The 14,809-nt window shown below is 39.4% G+C and overlaps 1 long non-coding RNA gene across 3 annotated transcripts; it reads right to left on the bottom strand.

The window, feature by feature from the left end:
• Positions 1 to 885: 885 nt before the first annotated feature.
• Positions 886 to 12,231, bottom strand: LOC118253023 (uncharacterized). Of its 3 annotated transcripts, none has more exons than XR_007708943.1 (6): positions 12,009 to 12,231; positions 11,745 to 11,900; positions 11,504 to 11,645; positions 3,594 to 3,730; positions 1,831 to 1,868; positions 886 to 1,261 (listed from the first exon to the last, which is right to left on the bottom strand). It is a non-coding gene; the product is annotated as an uncharacterized LOC118253023 (long non-coding RNA). The 3 variants fall into 3 exon arrangements; XR_004780310.2 differs by having other exon boundaries at positions 11,507 to 11,645; XR_007708944.1 differs by having other exon boundaries at positions 11,507 to 11,645; positions 11,778 to 11,900.
• Between the last annotated feature and the right edge of the window lie 2,578 nt (positions 12,232 to 14,809).

Here is a 14,809-nt window from a genome sequence, read left to right as displayed (position 1 = left end):
TTATATAGTCTTGTTGCTCCAAAACTCAGTTAATATTTGTTAGTGAAATAAGCTATAAAGGAATTAAGTTAGTACTCACCATTTCATATGGGTATTGTAAAATAGTTTGTAAACATCTTTGAAGATCATAATATAAAATGAGATCATAACTCTAATAGATATGATACATTCAAAGATTACCACATCCATTTTACTCAAGGAAAATGGAGTCAGAGGAAGCTAAATGAAAGGAGCAGACCATCCGGCTGAAATAGTGGAGATGTAAAGCAAGCATGTGTGCTGGCCAAATGGAGAAATTCCACGTGTGTCAGGCTGGTACACACAATGTGAAAACAGAAATGCAGAGACTCGAAGGAGTAGCAATGTGCTGCTGAAGTGGGATGCTGGTGCTAAAGATTAAAGAATTCTGATCTCTGATAAAAGGACTACCTCAGATTATACGCTACTGAAGTTCAGAAATACCCAAGTCTGATACCATGGTAACTTGGAAGAACAGTTCTTACAAATTATTTTACAGATGTCTAAAGATACAAAAAAAATGCTGCTTTTGGTAATATCTTTATGTGCCTAAACTCTATTCATTTCTTTATCTTATCTTTATTCAACTGTATAGTTTTCTAAGAGCAGCATATGTCTCAAGTATTCTCTAAACATTTTTTGTCCAAAAGAATTACTCAGGCCCTTGCCTATGCTTGCACAGAGGCACGTAGCCTCCATGCACAAAAGATAATACTAAAAGCACCACAGGGAAATCTGAGTTTACTATCTATAATTTTAATCCACGATTTTTACAGTTTGTAAGAGTGTCAGAAGTATCTGGGATAATTACTATGATAATCCGCATTTCCTTTGACAAGAAAAAATACCACCCACACTATAACTAACAATAGCCCAGCCAGTTCTTAAGAAATCATTGCTGAGCGTAGCTGTCCTCACAAACTGCCTTTTGATGTTGAAATCCTTTATTACAGCAAGGTGTTTGAGAAGTTTAGGCAGAATTGTGCACATTCACATACCTGCCACCAGCATCCTGGGTCCTTTCAGTGTCCAGTTTTGGACTGGATACAGAGCAGATGCTGTGATGCCAACGCTGTTGAATGATGTCTTGTTCATTAGCAAGGGCCAAGCAACCACAGTCATATTGCTAGATCTCTCATGCATGTCAATTACTGGCAGTCATGAAATGCTGTTGTTCAATACTGAAGTAACAGGAATTTCCTTTCAGACAGAATTTCATCAATTTACACCTCTTACTTCCCTGCTGGTGACAAGAACAGGTCATTACTTATACTGAATTTTGCAGATAGTTTGCATTTTGGAACTTTTTTTGTTGTTTCCAGGTTGTATCTATTATTTTATTTGACAAGAGTACACAAAAGTCAGGTTTTAGCGCTTGTCTTGTGATGTCTTCAGGGGACTGGCAGATGTTACATCTATGCCTGCCCATTCTTAAGATCATATTCTATGATCTATTTCTATTTAAATAAGGGACGTAACTGTTCAACTTCAAAAAGAAAAAAAAAGGAAAAGAAAAACAGAAATTGTGTAACCAGTTTGAACAAGTGAACCACAACATAGCCCAACGCTTGAAAACTTTACAAAAGAGAAAATTTCTGTGAATATTTTACATTAGGAAATGACTGTCTGAAAGAAAAAACAAACAAAACATTGCTCCCTTTGCTCTTCCCCTTTAGTTTTCACAATTTTGTTGCTGCATTAAATCTGGGTGCACAGCTTGAATATATGAGAAATATGCTGATTTGCAGAATAGAGACAGAATTCAGATTTGAAAGTTAATTAATTAATTCAGAACACAATAAAGGGATCTACCTGTGGTCTGCAGGGTTGAAGTTCACCTTCAGAAGCAACTAAGATAGAAACAAAATAATTCACATCTTAAATCATTATATGGCTCTAAATTGGAACTGTTAAAATGGATTAAGAAGTGAAGACATACTTTTTTTTTTTTGAGAATCCTCTACCCTATATTCCTGTACAGTTGCCAACAAATTTAAGTTTTTACACAGGTTTTCTTGTCCCATCAGCCTCTTAGATCTCCAATGATAAGCATTTTAGAGCAATCAATTATATATTATGATAGCACAAATGTCAGATAACTATCATGCATCTAGTAAAGAATTATAAACTCATTTTCCTCCTCCTGTGTTTGGTATTTTATGTACATTATTAAATTGATTCTGCCCTATATGGAACCCTTTCCTCTTAAAGGTAAGATTCCTTGACTATTTACAGAAAAAGATGAAAACATTAAATGCCCTTTGCTCCAAGGTAAAAGAAAAAAAGAGCTCTGTTGATTTCCTATGTACTAAGAGTAAACTTAGACTCTGGATCAAGTTAACAGTGCACTGCATATACCAAATACCACTTTGTGACCAATTTCTTTCATTTGTAACTCTGAATTACTTCTACTTCCATCCATGATCACATAACACCTAACTGACTTGGTAGTAATTTGCTTATTTAAATGAGTCACGTATATTGCTACGTTTTTAAGCTGCCTTCTAATGAAGCGTAGCAGCAGGAAACAAAGGGAGAGCCTGCTTCCAGGCCCTAGTCAGCACTGCAAAAATGAGCACAAAGCAGAGAAAAGCACTGCAAGTTGCTGCTCTTGCAGCAGGCAAGGAGCTCAGCTCTAACCTCACTCACACCTAGTGTCTCAGCTCAGTTCCTCAGTGCTGTGAGACAGTTTGAGAAAGGTTTCCCTTATAACTGCATAACTGTGCTGACAAGGTGGTGGTAGAAAGACATTTCAAAACAGCTTTAATAAAATCATTGCCAAATTACACCATGTTTCAATAGCAACTGTTTAAGTGTGCTGCTGGAAACTGATACACAGATGGCAAGGGAAACGTATGAACTACCAAAGCAGCTACACCATGAACTGCAAATATCCAAGTACTTGAAAGACTGCTAGCAATGCAAACCTTCTGTTCAAGTTGCATTAGCATCTATAACCTTGAACCAGAGATGGGGTCCCACAGGTCTAGAAACTCTTCAGTATCACAGTGAAAAAGACAAATCTCTCACTGAAAAAACTGAGAAGTGAGCAGTGCATCCCTCTCCGAATAACTCAGGAGATAGGATGGCTGGTAAACGTGTGCACCATTGCTTGGAAGATTATTTAAAATGCACATTATGGCAGATATCTTGAGGTCTCTTCTGAATTCCAAAGCTGGGCAGGTCCCAGTTCCTGAGGAGTTGCTCTCCTGTCCCAGTTTGGGGTGGGGGATGAGAGCGGGGCTGTCCCAGTGTAAGGGTTTTAGATGGCCCAGCAGCATTACAGTTTGGGTAACAGACACAGGGCCAACAGCTTTAGGGATAAATTGTTTCTCTCTAAATAACAGTACAGTAACAAACAGTAATCAGTCATACAATTATCCAAGTTGTTTCATTAGTACAGTTAGCTGCATTGGAACAACAGCAGATCCAGTAATTCTCTAGTATTAGAGCTACTACAGGCTAAACTTCATATCCAGGTGCACAAAGACTGACAGGAAGCAAGGCTTCTTCAGGCAAGTGACTCAGTCTAGCCATCAGGCTTTGGGAATTCCCCGTTCCCGGATCAGACTGACCTCTCTTGTTGGTGAGTCATGGCAGCACGACCTGGACTTGTCAGCCAACCATCACATCTCACCTCTGCTCCTCCTCTGTGCCCTTTTTGTCTCTGGTGCGCACGGGGCCTGGAAATAACCACTGCTGTGGGTTGACCCTGGCCAGCAAAAAGGGAACATGATGAAGCTCAGCTGAAAGAACTGGAGAATCAGCATCAGAATCAAACAGAATGATATCAGTCACTATTTCAGGAACTTGAACAACTGAAAAAGAGGGAAAACACAACTGTATAATTTAAGAGCTGCCACATTGCATGTTCTTCCAAGGCACAGACCTATGCGGAGGATTCCGGTGATCTTTACAGCATTAAAGATAACTCTGACACTTCTGAGAAGAGCCCTGGCATCCCATGTAAGTACATCAGAATCAGATTCTGTACAAAACAGCCCTAGGTTTTTCCTTCTTTCAAAGAAGTTCACTAAATGATACAGAGAACTAGTAACAGAAGTGTTCCTTAATAGTAGGAGTCACCAAGACAACCACCAGCAAAACTTAACCAAAAACTTCGCTGAACACAGCTGTGATCCTTCTGATGATCCTAAAAAGCAGCCTGAAGCAGAGCTTCCTCTAATGGCTAGAGAATAAGGTTTATTACTTTTGAAGCATGGATGAAGCTGATTTCTTTGAGGGACAGCTGACAGGTGGCAGAAGAGGACTGGCTCCCTCTAATTTGATAGTTTCAGATGATCTGATGACAATTTTGCCTCCACAGCCAACTGATTTCTTGCAGAACACAGATCATGAAGTGAGTTTTTGCAGCAAAGTGTTAGCATTAGAGGAAAAAGGGATAGTCTTGACAAAGGAATCTGTGTCAGTGTTGGCTGATAGACTAGGAGACAGAGAATCCTCTTAATCATGCAGCAGTACCTTATCCAAGAAATCTCATCCTAATCAAACAATTTGCAAGAAGTATTATTATTGGCTGGGAGCCTCCACTTGTGCTAGCTGCGTGGGAGGAGGTGCAGAACTGTAACATTTATGTAGATACCAAATGTGGTTTATATAGCCAGAATGTGAGATTTAGCTCAGAGACTCAAACAGCGATTGAAGGCTTGGATTTAAAGAAATAAGACCTACTGAATTTCAGCTCAAAGCATAAAATGGAAAGGAAATTCAGATAAGAGGCAGCATACTATTCCGGTAGGGAAAGACTTCCAGATAGCTCCAAAAGATTTGAAGTTTAGAAGCATCATTCCTACTTCAGGGGTCACTCGGATGCCAAGCAGCAGCAATTATTTGCATGCTGTGTACCTTAATGAAAGGCACTGCGATGCAGCGAAGTTCTACTGCTCTACTTTCCAAAGCTTGCAAAGCAACAGGCAGCATGAAGCAAAAGTGAGAGTATGGCCTAAGGACATGAAGTAGTACATCAACCAGAAGAAGCAGGAGGAAGAATCAGCAGCACTGAGACTTGTTACTCCATCTGCACAACTACTGCATGCTCCACTTGGTGTTCAGGTGGTAGCCTGGCTTGTCAGCTGTACCAGCATCAGTTAATTCTGAAGGCTCTTCCAATGAAGATTGCTGTTCATATTGATGGATAAAATGGCAGAAGTTGCATCTCCAGCACGGGGAGTGCCCTGGAGGATCTGCCCCATTTACAGTTGTTCCACATACCTCAGAGTTCTCATAACAACTTTGTCTCCGGAGGAAGGATCTGTTGTTTCTACACAGAACATCCTACACTGAACATCAGGAACAGGAGACTGCAAATTGAATCATCGTAACTACCACAGTCATAGTTACAGTCTTTCAATTCTTTTTGGAAGAAGAGGATCTAGCTTTGGGTGTTCAGGGGGCTAAATAGCATAGAGACAGGAGTTAACAGTAATCCTAGCCTGCAGGAATCTCTCTTTTCCTTCATAACACGCTTACATCAGAACAACGTGTGCAGTTGAGAGCATAAGTCAAGTCCTGACATCTTTGTTTTCCAGCCCATTCTCAGGGGAGATGGGTAACAACAATTCTCTAAGTATATCTGTGGTGCTTTTTGACTGTGATCCCATATCTGTGTCACCTAATCTTGAGGCAGCTGAAGATAAGGTGCCATACAAGAGAACTCATTAAATACATATGGAAAGTAAACTTCCATATAAAGCTCACAGTATTTGAATCTGTGAATGATGATGGATTTTTCCTGCACGTGCAAGGACAGAAGCCGAGTTAGATGGCATATTGGGTATAAATGGCAAGGTTTTGGAAGTGGGGAGCTGCTTGGGTACCCTCTGTGCGAGGTGGTCAGGGACTGCCCTGTGTCAGTCATGGTTCCAGCCAGCTCTGCGGCACACCACAGCTGAACCAGCTGGATGAGCTTGTGGTACCTCTGTGAAAACATGTTCAAGAGAAGGCAGAAAATGCTTAGGAGAAGGGAACAAGGGAATGACGAAACAACAAGGTCGGAGCAGTCCATAGTGGAGCAGGCACATCCCTGAAGGGACTGCAACCTGTGGAGCTCCACAATAAGCTCCAGGATGTCCTCAGCAAGCTCTGCTGGGACACCAATGGTAGCCAGGCCACCCACAGTCACCAGTCCAAAACAGCTGCAGCCGGAGTGTCCTCAAACACATCCTGGCATGGTTGGAGGGCGAGCTGCCTGTCTACCATGAGGGCCGGGGGAAGGTGAGCAAGCAGCAGAGGGAGGCCTGTCTGCTGGCCACAGCCAGCCCACCACAGGTGAACAGAGGGGCCTTGACCCTTCTGACTTCCTAAAAGCCTTCTCACAGTAGTAAGACAGTAATTTTAAAAATATAATTGTAACAAAGAGGGACACAGCTTAAAAGAAAAGCAAAAACAAGTGTTTGGATAGAGATTAAAAATGTGATCATTACAAAAAACTAGTATGATTGGTATCCATGAAAAGACTTCAGCCAATCTGTACATTTAACACTACATGTGGCAGAAGAGACCACAACGAAAATCAATTTCACTTCAACTCTTAACCATTAAGGTAATATTGCTTTTCTTTTCTTGTTTCTTTTTTAAATAAAAGAGAGGAAGATGTTAGTCCTAAAAAAAAAAAGGAAAAAGGAGTTTTCATCTCTTATTAACCATATGCATACCATCTAAATTGTTGTTGCCTCCACACCAGGTAGAAGTTGTAGCAACAGACATGAACTACTACTTCTCAGGTCTTCTGCAAGATTACACTCGCAGTTGCGTGTTTCCTCTCCCTCTGATTCTAAGCAGTTCCACAACCAGCAGTAAGCAGAATATTGCAGCAGGAGACAAGCCACAGAGACACATAAGTTAGTACAGAGCCCTTTCATAGCAGAATCCATGTGATTTAGACTCATGACATTTTCATACAAATCCTGTTCATCTGAGATCTTCATATGAAGAAAGACACTGCTTTCTTCAACCAGAAGAAAATCCCACACAGTTGTTCTCACTAAACTTTTTATCTGGAGTGAACTTAAGAAATGTGTATTTATTTTATTTTTTTAAATAATGTATATAGTGTCTCTATTTTTGTATGTAGAAGCCAAAAAAATGAACATATCTTGTTCCAATTGAACTGAATAGTTTTTTTCAGCAACTTCCAAAGTGTACAATTAATGCACAAATTCTTGTCCATCTCTAGATAGAAACACAGACTCTGTACCAGAAATATGTCTTAATTGACACCTCACAGAGGAGTGACTGGCAGAGACAGTCTAAGACATGAATGAAATACCCATGCACACCATAAATGCTCCCATACTCAAAAAAAGTTATCCTTAGCTCAGATTTCAAAATGCAGGATTCTGTTCAGTTAGCACTGAAGTATCCAGTTTTACAATGACTCCATCTATATGGACGAGTCCACCAAGTTACATCCAGAATCAGGGTTACCTTTTGTGCACTTAATATAAAATGTTCCCTCCCCCGCCCCATAACTGATTAAAGCATTTTTTTCCTGTAGATAATTGTTTGCTTGAAACATTACACTATTTTACTTGTTAAGGCTTAAAAATGCACTAGAAATAAGGCAAGTATTTATATATGAAAAAAGTATGACTGGATCTGGCTATATATGTTGTAAAGGGTGACTCAGCTAAATTACATTTAGGATATTTAAAATATGTAAGTATTAACGTATTTAAAGAAAATTCTTTATATTTAAGATAATTTATTTAGACCAGTGGAAGGTTTACTTTTTTTTTTTTTTAAATAGTATGTTTGTCTCTTCCCATATTTCACTTTTTAAGATACAAATTTGTTTAGATTTTGGATGTTGGAGATGGCTTGTTCTTAAGTAAGCCTTTATAACAATAAAGCACTCTTTTCAGCATTTGCTCTTGTCCTTCACTGAATGGTGTTTTCAAAATTATAACTTTAATAAAGTTATTTAGCCCTTCTGTTGTATTTCATTCCATGACTAACTGATAAATTAATCTCTTTGACAGGCTGGGGATCCTGTGACTGGAGGGAGAAGAAAAAACCCACAGTATTCCTTTCCAACATTCAGTCATTTCCTAGACTTCTATAACTGAAAAACAAATGGTAATGAAACACTTGCTTCTAAAGCAGAATTAGCCATGCAGAAAGCAATTTAAAATGACCGACTTCAGAAATAGCGATTAAAGCCATGAGATGGCAGCAGAGCCCAAGAAACAAGTACCTATGGACAGCATTACAGTGGGGATGTCTCCATTATCACTTGTCCTAAATGACTTTCCTGAATGGGTCTGCTGTTACTTACAATAAGAAGTCGAGAGAACGCTAATCAAAACACCTTCATTCGTGTGTTACATTACTTTTTGTATTTCTCACAGCTGCAATAATTTGATCAGTGACCAGATCTTTATTTTAAGTAAGTGACTTCTCCCCCCTTCCCCAAATTTATGCACATCCTTATATCTGCCTCCGCTTCGGAAAAGCCTGTTTAAAAAACAAGGGTGAGTTTTTAACCAAATCTGAATTTCTAACGTTCGTTGCTCTGGCACAAATGAGGTTAGGAATACTCCATTACAGAAATGTAATTGTACTTAAAAGCATATATTTTTTAAAGATATGCAATATTACAAAGTAAGGTCTAAATTTGAACATAATGGAAGGGAGCAGATTGCAAGACTCAAGGCACTTAAAGGAAAAGTTAAGAAGCTCTTTTACATCAAATAAACTGCAGAGATTGTTTCCAACCCTTAAAATACTTTAATACTTCCTCCCATACCCTGTCACTCTAAAGTATGTTTCATAGCGACTGAAAAAAGTTTAAATACCACTGCCCTATATGGGGAAAAAAAAGGGCAGATAGATAATCTTTTATCACAGTAACTGTTAGTAAAGATAGTATGAACTCAAGCAACATAGAAAGGGCTGAGGGAGCTATCAGAAGTCTGTCTCTCTAGTTATATAGCTACAAGTTTGGGAAACAACAGAAAAATTAATAATCCAGTGGTCTAGAACAAGCATGGGTCCCAAAGATTGGGCCTGATGAAGTCAGGGGTGCAGGACAAGATCAGGGACAGTTTGGGGATGGATTCTGTCTCATTTGCAGGGAAGCCACGGGAGTAGCAGGTGGCAGTGTATTTAACGGCACCTGCTGGGAAGGAGGGAGGACATTGTACAGTTGCTGAAAGCCTGGATCAGCCATACCCTTATGGATCACCAGCCACAGGTCAGGTTAGCTCTCAGCTTGCAACAGCCAGCAGGAAAATGAGTCGGGCACTACTGCTGAGTAGTAGCTATGAACTGGGCTGCCTGCCATCGTAGGGGGCACAGCCTGGGTCCTTAGATGGAGCTCACACCGAGCGGTGCTGAGCCAGGCTGAAACAGAGAGCAATGCAGCAATAGGTATAGCACTGGGTTTTCCTGGGGCGTCATGAATGCCACTAGGTACAGCTGTCCTAGATATCACCACCTGCACGTGACTTGCAAATTCACTGAAATATTAGACAGCTGAAGGACAAAGGTGGTGTGTATCATTTGGCAATGGACTTTGAAGGTGCTGAAAGGATGACTGGCAGGTCTTATGCCCTAGGAGGTGTTGTTTTAATTAAAATAGCTGAAATTTCCATGAGATGCACAAAGCCAGACTAGTCAAAAGGACTGAAGATACTATAAAAACAACTGCACATTCACAGGGAGATGGCATTAGATGACTGATTATTATTTTAATGTCCAATTTCTATGTTTAAGTAGGCCCATGCACACCTAATTTAATATTAAATATATATATTCATTCACATCCAGGGTTTAATTTGAAGAACTATTGAGGAGTAACATTTAAGCGAACCACCCTCCAGAAGCTGAACTTAGATTTTAATAAATCAGCATTGAAAGAAGGTGTCATCTCTCAGCAACCACGTTTTCCAACAACAGAAAATCAGAGGTAATGGTCCAGACTCCTAAGTTGAGGCTTTGCCTATACCTGTGCCCTCAAAACTAGATTCCTTTACTGCCCAGGCTGTGAGCTTCTGAGTACAGGGTCAGGCATGGGTGAAATTCAGCCCTTCAGGCACACAGGTATGCAACATGACTGGTGGATGAGTGGCGCTGGCAGACACGCACAGAAGCCCACAGGGTGGTTCACATGTCAATCCTGTAAAATGCAGCCAAAAACATAATGCATCACTCCAGAAGTATTTCCTCTAAGAAATACTTTTTTAGAGCAAAGCTGACACAGGCTGGGCACAAACACTTGCCCTTCACAAGAAATGCTTACAACATTCATATATTCTCAGCTCAGTTACTTCTGCACACATTTGATGGAACAGATCCTGTAGAACAATGCCACGAGGCCAAGTCTAGTTTTATTAGATTTCAGTATTTCAAAAAAAACAACAACACCCTAATATTATTTTAAGCAATGAAGAGCAGGAGTGGCATCCACTTTAAGGGGATATATTTTGCTACGACTTTTACCCCTGACCTTTTCCTGCACAACACGTTTCATCCTCATAGCCCGAACACAACTGGTGCTAGCGACTCAAGCTGTCACATCCATGTAAAAGAAGGAAGCAGAGTTGGCATTATGCAACTTGCTGCTTATTCACAGAGTGAATGTGACTGAAGACAAATCCATAAAGTATGTGGCAGCCTCAAGGACCGCATCCTTCAAAACACACTAGTTGATTGGCTCCCCTCCCTATGACCAAAAGCATGCTCTTAGTGCTAAATAATCAGCACAGTATGGTTTATAACAACTTATCTATGAAATATGGGGACCAAAAAGTTGTCTTTTTTTTTTTTTTTTTAAGAAAACTAACGTTATTCATCCCATAAGAAAATTCTTAATGGTTTGAAAAATCAAATGATAAAGTAGGAAGACTGAGTTTTAAATTAAACTTATCATACATTACTTATCATCTCTAAAAAGGCAGGCAGATGACAAGAAGTATGGCAAATGCAAAAATACATATTTTCAGCAGCATTTCTTTACATGTTGTATTGCAAAATAGCCCTCCAAATTCTAACAGAAATCACCATGACTTACCTTACCCTAGTAAAGAAAAACAGAGTCTAGAGAAAACACTGCTTCCATAGCTTATAGCTTTTAGAAATTACCTGCCAAGTGTGTAATTTTAAAGTGATTGTCTTCCATTAGAGCTACAATAAACAGCATGGTGGAAAATTCAATCTGATTAGCTTTTCTAATGAGCTGCAGGAGGTTGCAGAGGCCAGAGGAGAAGAATCTTAAACATTTCATCACTGATTACAAACCTGCCTCTGAATTAATCAGATAATGAAGTGCATGGATTTAAGGAACCTAATGCTGATCAACAAATTATCAGTGATCCTTGTAGATTTTTGGCAGGCTAAACTCCATTTTTTCCCTGATTTCCTAAATCACTAAGGTTACAAAAAGCATGTACTCTGTATGTAGCTTTTTCTGCAGTGACCAGCAGATGTAAACTTTGTAATTTACAAAGCTATTTAATTTACTTACAACCTGTTCAATTTCCTTTTGGTCTCCAGGAGGGCTGTTGGTATCACAGGTGAAATTTAATTGAGATAGCAGCACTTATAAAGATAAGATAAATCCCAAGCACTTTTAAGTACTGTTTCACTGGAAAAAGGGAGCTCTTACTCTGTAAAAGAGAGCAGAAAGGGTTTTAGGTATTGCTACTACACATTGTGCAAATCCAGATTTCTAAACAGAGACTAGCCCTGCCAGTAGAACTACTCACCACAGCGAGAATTCAAACTATGCTTATGCTGACCTGCTGTTGTCTGCTCCGCATTCTTCTCCAGCCATTTCTTTCCCCTCCATGTTGCTGGAGTTTAATCGTGCACTTCCATTTTGCAACAGAAAAACTGGCTGTAGTACCCCAAAGCAGTTGTATCTAGTGAGGCAAAAGAACACAACAAATCAGTGCCACTGGTACTCAATATTTAAATTTCAGCAACCCCAGTGCTCCCTGTAAGCACGTGTAACACCTCATGGTACGTACTTCTGGTGAGAAGGGGACCTTGAGCTAGGTCTGAGGCACAGGGAGAAACGGATTCACTTGCTGTTTCTTCTGAGTTGTGGAATACTCTGCTCTTGGGATTTCTTTTCGTTTTCTGCTTAGTCACCAACTTAATACTCACTGAAAGATCAAAGCCATTACCGTTAAAATCTAATATACTGCTCTTGGCTACTGCCAAAATCAGGGTATGGACTAGATAGACCTTTGCTCTGATCCACTATGGCAGGTCTTATGTTCTTATTATGACTTAAAATTTACTTTCCCCAAAGGGATGTGCTTGTAGAAGTCCATCTGTCAAGTGATTCATGAGAAGTGGACATAAAAGAGAACTGAATATGACTAACTGAATGCATTAAAAAATTTAAACGAGTATTCCTGGCAAATGAATACTTGAAAGAGCTTACATAAAAACACTGAGCAAGAACTTGAATTTGTCACTGCTTTAGCATCTGTTTTGCATTTTAAATAGTTGCACCTTTAATGAAACATGTTTTTAACATTATGTATTGCCCTTTTCTTATATAAACATATGTGGCTTTTCTTTTCTGTCTCCGTTGTTTTGGATTAAAGAAGAAGAGGCAATTACAGGAATATCAAAGAAAGAGACAGAAGCAATCGCTTGGATCAAATTATTATCTCATTGGAATCCAGGGGCCTGTTACTTTGCGAGTTCAGTCAGACCAGGATTAATCCTCGTTGCTCGGAACAGTGGCAAATTTGTTTTAATTTCTGCGCATCACTCATCTGTGCCCAATATAACCTATCCTGCAAGGTTAGATTTTTTGGTGTTTGTCTGAATAGCTTTTAACATAGCTAGCTCTGGAAATCAGAGATAACCTGGATAAAAATGCCAAAACTCTTTTGTAAAGTAGGTTTTATAAGAAATTTCATTTCTTATTTCAGACTTCAAATGTTCAGAGTTACTGTGAAAGTAGAGGTGATTGATCCATTACTTTTTGAAAGTACATTTTTATTATAACACTTGTTATTGAGGAGTAGGAATAAGCTCAGTTTTATGGGAATAACCATTTTATACATTATTCCTCACATCAGCGTCTATGCTTTCAAGTAGTGTTGTAAATAGGTGTTGCAAGTGTTGTCAATAAGGTGTCTCTATGACTCCGATAGGGCATAATCCAAACAGGTCAGCCAAGCCAATAGAAATGGGACTGCATCTAGAGATGGAATGGCATAACACTGACACTCATATTAAACAATCTCATTTTTCTTCCAACAGCAGACAAGGCATTGCTCAGTGTGGTTTTGAGGGTGACACGTTGTCTCTAAAATGTCTTTTTCTAAGCACAATTTTGAACATCAACTGTCTCATTGCTTTGGAGTTTTCATGACAAGCTTCATTTATAATGTTAGAAAACAGGATGCTGGAGCACCAGCAAGCTTTTAAAAACATCTAAACCAACAGGAATTCTGTCAGGTGCCATCTTAAGTGAAATGGAAAGATGGCAACATCTAAAAATAAAGATGAAAACTATCTTTAAGCTATGATCAGTGGTGATTCTTGAGACATAAGAAAGGGTTTTCCATATCCCACCTACCTGTACAAGCAGACAACAAAACAGAGTTGGGGAAACAGGGGAATAAAAATAACAATTATCTCATACCTGGCAAATGACTAGTTTAGTTTAAAAATTTTCCCCCTCTGGGATTCCACATCCTCCCTGGATAACCTGTTCCATTGCTTCGCTGTTCATATATTCAGAAAGGAAGCCCTACTATTTGACCTAATGTACCTGCTGAAAATTAGCCAAGTATCTTTTGTTTTGTGTTAGTAACCTAAACAGTGACTGATTGACACTTTAAGATATCAAATTAAAACACCATTTACATTTTTGGAGAATTGGGGTTTCCCTCATCACTTTTCTAAACTCAGAAAATACATTTCTTTCAACCTTGCCTCCTGGGTCATGTTTTTTAAACCTCTGATCACTTTAGCTCTCCCTCTCTCTCTCCTCTCTCCCCAGTTTTGCTCTTTTCAAACTGCAGAGTCCAGAACTAGAAACAGCAACCGGGCTGAACTCTCACAAGCACTAAACCAGGCAGAGCAAGCACCCTTTATTTCCATATGTGCCTTTTTGTAGACACATTCAGTCTGTGATAGATGACAACCCTTCATGCCATCCAGCTACCTATGCACTACACTCCTGTTCATTTATCTCACAGAGAACTAAAGCATTGCCACAAGTAACCAAGAGGAAAAATCATTCTAGATTTTAAACTTAAATGTCTGAGAGCTAGCACATCACCATGTGTCCTGACCTTGAGCAAGCTCAGCATTATGCCAGCTGTACACTACAGTAAGTGTAAGAAAGCCGTCCAGAGAAGTCTGTTTACTAGAGCAGTATGATGGGTCAAAGAAAGTTCTTGGCAGGCTACATAAGCTCACGGGTCAGATATTATGCAGTCCTGTTTTATGTCTTGTCTTTTATGTAGGAAATTCTTGGAAAGTTCTTCAATAACAAAATTTCTGCTGCTCTTCTACATGTTGTTCCAATCTCTGAAGACCTACAGACTGAAAATCTAAGGTGCATGCTTTTGTTTACAGATGCTTGAAAATTCCCGCATTTGCTATTGAAAATTAGTGCCAGTAATTCCCATTTATTTAACAAAATATAACATTTCCACATGGCTCCCAAATTCCTGTACCTCAAGGTCCTTCATGGCACACAGTAAAAATTGGATGGAAAGTCTGTAAATTATGGACACATACAGAGTGTACCTGTAAGGGTACCTTTAAATGATAGAAGATAGGCAGAACCCTAGTG

This window comes from Cygnus atratus, chromosome 17 (genome assembly GCF_013377495.2).
Source record: "Cygnus atratus isolate AKBS03 ecotype Queensland, Australia chromosome 17, CAtr_DNAZoo_HiC_assembly, whole genome shotgun sequence".
Lineage (NCBI taxonomy): Eukaryota > Metazoa > Chordata > Aves > Anseriformes > Anatidae > Cygnus > Cygnus atratus.
Note: the sequence above shows the minus strand (reverse complement) of the source record. Positions and strands in the feature narration are given on the sequence as shown.